Here is a 3769-nt window from a genome sequence, read left to right as displayed (position 1 = left end):
TCAGGAGATAGGAGGGGGCCTGTGCCAGGCAAATCCAACCACCAGCCCTATCTTAACCACTACCTCCCTTCCAGCCCCGATGGAGACAGCTTGGGACCCCGAATACAGGACCCTTGCCTCCAGCTTAAGCCTCATGGCTATCATGGAGGGCAGCAATCTCTCCTGCAGAGAAGGGGCTCACCTTTCTCTCCACCACCACCAATCATAGAACAATCACCACTGACAGGTAAGCAAGCTCAAGACAAGCACTGGGACTGGTGGCCATTGCTCTAATCCTGCCCCAGAGCCATAATCCCAGGAAGAAGTCAGCATGTTATTGTTTTTTTTAACCCTTTCCTTCCATCTTGGAATCAGCACTATATATTGATTCCAAGGGAGAAGTGTTTTTCTACGCGTGTGTCACACCCAATAAATGCTTAACACACTTTTCATTCATTCATTCACACTGCAATAATCTAGGCATGACTTGACGTTTACAACTTTCAATTACAAGAGCTTACTTGGGTTGTGCTTCTCAGGGACTCCACAAAGTTGGTGCCACAATCCAGCTGCCCCCATGATGACCTCCTACCCTCCTACCTTGTGCCTTTTATCAGTTGTTTTGTCTTAAAACCCCTAGCTTCATCTTAGAACCAATACTAAATATTGGTTCCAACACAGAACAGTGAGGCCTAAGCAATGGGAGGCAAATGACTTGCCCCAGGTCACACAGCTGGGAAGTGTCTGAGGCAAGACTTGAACCCAGGACCTCCCATCTCTAGGCCTGACTCTCAATCCACTGAGTCACCTAACTGCCCCAAATTTAAGTTGCCCTCCTTACTATCCTCTAAATATGCTGTGGTTCTGATCATTTTTCACCTTTTATTTCCTTTGATTAGTTTTTATTGTTGGGGGCTCAGAGCCATTCCTCCTGGAGCTTCTGGTTAACCCTATGCCTAATTCTCTAATATTTACCTCACCCAGACAAAACCTGACTCGTGGAATTCTAGCATCGAAGAAAGACTGATGTTCTTCAGAGACAAGCCAAAGTGATAGCAGAGATCTGAAGAAGAATCCCCGCTGCCCTCTCCTCCTTGGTTATCTTGGCTTCACGGGGATCCCTCTCCACTCCAACAGCCCATTGTGAACCCTCTAAACATGGTCTGTAAGCTGACTTCGTTTCCCTAAAGAATCTGTTTCAGCAGGATGGCTTCTTTCCAGGGTGTGTGGGTGAGATCGTGCCTCCTGACTGAATTTGTGGAACTTTCACGGCATTGAAGGATGCCTGGGAGCATCGGTCTGTCCTTTTTAACATCTCTGGCCTAAGAGGATATATGAGATTATGATACGTAAAAGAATCAGACAGACGTCTGTCTCTGATGGACTTCTCAGGGGTCTATAACGGGCCTTGTTAGGCTCTTAAACTTCATTTAGGGGTGGGTTTTTTCTACCCTCCTGCGCCTGTTTAAGCATTATAAAGCCTAGTTTTTACCCGTCTCATTTCTGCCTGGCAGTAGATTGATTTCCGCAGCAATAATCTACCACACGAGCCCAGAGGGGGGATCTTTCTGCCCTAATGATACTCCTGCCTGAAAGCTGACCTTCCTCCTTGGCTGAGAATCCAAACCCAACCCATCATCCGCAGCTCCGCTCAGGACGTCCCCAGGCCATCGCTCTGCCCTCGGGGAATGGGTGATCTGCCGGTGATTGAATTTCTGAAGCAAAGGAAATGAGGAACCACAGTAATAATTATTTTTAATAAAAACCAAAGGAGGCTCATGTCCCTAAAAGCTCACATGAAAGTCGGGGGGGAGGGGAGGACGTGAAATGATCTGGACCACAGATTGGGCTGAGGGGGGGATACCATGCAGCCCAAGGCCTCGGGCATGGGCTGCTTGGTCCAAGAAAGAACACTAGCCTCTAGGACCAGTCGTGTCAGGCTGCCTCTCGGTATGAAAAGTGAGCTGCTTGGATCGGTCCTGCGTTAGACATAACTGGAGAAAGCCCGTGGGCTCCCAGGAACATGTCACGGCAGGTTCCGTGGGTGGGCCAAGTTGCCTCGTCCCTTGGTGCCTCATTCTCATGGACCGGGCATAGCGGAGGCAGGAGGAGAAGGGGTCACTCTTTGGACTTGCTCTGAATGGTCTTGTGTTCCTTTATCGCCTTCTCCCACTCATTCCCGTTGAATTCCTCGATGACGATGCTGCGCACGCTGCCTTCGTCCAGGCAGTGGGGAGCGATTCCTGGAGAAGGGCACAAGGGGGGAAGCAGGGAGTGAGACCCCACCTCTACCGCTTCCGGGCGACACGCCTCCACGGCGCTCATTCCTCTGCTTTGGCTTGTGTCTCCTCGGCCACCGGACGCCAGAGACGGGCAGAGGGAGGGCACCGGCCAGCGGAGCCCCCAGGCTGCAAGGCTTCTAGCTCCCCGGGGCCGCCAGACCTTGACCCCTCCGTCTCTCAAGCATCTCTTGGGCAGATTGTTGGGAGAACCAACAGGAGACCCAAAACAAGCCGGGGAAGACGATGCAGGTGGCCTGCGGGCGAGCTGAGAGGCCTCTGCTATCCCTGGCCAGAGTGGACAAAGGACATAGCGGCACCGTCAGCAGCCCTGACCTCCCCCTGGTAAGTGACCGGCCCAGTCAGCTGAGGAAGCATCGCAGTCAGGACCGGTTCTGGAGCCCGAACAGCTTCAGAGCCAGGCAAGACCAATCCTTAACTGCCGAGAGGAAGCCATGGCTTCACTTCCTATTTACCCGCAGTACAAGAAGGCAGCTCGGGGCAGAGGCGGCAGGCTGGGGCCCAAACCCCGGCTTTGCTGCTTGCTCTGCGGGAAACTGGGGGGGCGAGTCCAGGAGGCGAGCCACGGCAAGTGGAGCGCTGGGCTTGGGGGCAGAAAGATCTGGGTTCGAATCCCCCCACAACTTCCCCTTCATGTGCCACCAGACATTTGCTGTGTGACCCCCGGGAGAGTCCCTTAACGTCCCTGAGCCTTTGCTTCCTCCCCTGTAAAAGGAGGAGACCCGACCGATGACCCCCGAGGCCCCTCGGCTTCAGAGCTACAAGCCACCATGGCTCTCTGGGCCTGCCGGGATGAAAGTGCCGGACGAGGGGAGGTCCTTTGGGTTCTGGACCCCGTGGTGGATGCTGGGCTTCCCTCGCTCCCGCCTCCCCTCTAGTGACACCCTTCCTTCTGCGCCCCTAAAGTGCCCGAGGCGCGGCCCCCCCTTCTCCATCCCATCCACCCTCCCCTCTACTTTCCGAGGGCTCCGCCCGGGATCCTGACTGACCGCGCCGACAGCAGGCGGGGCGAAGAGCACGAGGAGCAAACCGAGGCCAGGAGAGTCGCCTCTTTTGCCCAAGATCAACTGCCGGGAAGCAGCAGTGAGGATCCAGGGCCTCCCGGCCTCCCCAGGCCGTGTCTGGCGCCAAGTGGCCTCCTCGCCGCGCTCTCCGTGCTGGGATCTGCTTCGGTCAGCGGAGCTCGCGCCTCCCTGGGGCCTCGCCAAGCCCTTCCCTCCTCCCCCCAATCCCATCTTATCCGCGTTATTCCTCCACTTTACGGATGAGGAAAAGGCCTTGTGAGCCGCCAAGGCCACACCGCCAGGGAGGCCCGGCTCAGCCCCTCCAGAGAGGCCCGGCTCGAGGCCACACCACCGGGGAGGCCCAGCTCAGCCCCTCCGGGGAGGCCCAGCTCAGCCCCTCCGGGGAGGCCCGGCTCAGCCCCTCCGGGGAGGCCCGGCTCAGCCCCTCCGGGGAGGCCCGGCTCAGCCCCTCCGGGGAGGCCCGGC

The 3769-nt window shown here is 56.4% G+C and overlaps 1 long non-coding RNA gene across 1 annotated transcript in view; it reads right to left on the bottom strand.

The window, feature by feature from the left end:
• Nucleotides 1-1709: 1709 nt before the first annotated feature.
• Nucleotides 1710-3769, bottom strand: part of LOC123255509 — a 2354-nt gene continuing 294 nt past the window's right edge. Inside the window, exon 2 of the long non-coding RNA XR_006506767.1 lies at nucleotides 1710-2222. This is a non-coding gene — a long non-coding RNA (uncharacterized LOC123255509). The remainder of the gene's footprint in view (nucleotides 2223-3769) is intronic.

The sequence above is a fragment of the Gracilinanus agilis genome, unplaced genomic scaffold (genome assembly GCF_016433145.1).
Source record: "Gracilinanus agilis isolate LMUSP501 unplaced genomic scaffold, AgileGrace unplaced_scaffold47656, whole genome shotgun sequence".
Lineage (NCBI taxonomy): Eukaryota > Metazoa > Chordata > Mammalia > Didelphimorphia > Didelphidae > Gracilinanus > Gracilinanus agilis.
Note: the sequence above shows the minus strand (reverse complement) of the source record. Positions and strands in the feature narration are given on the sequence as shown.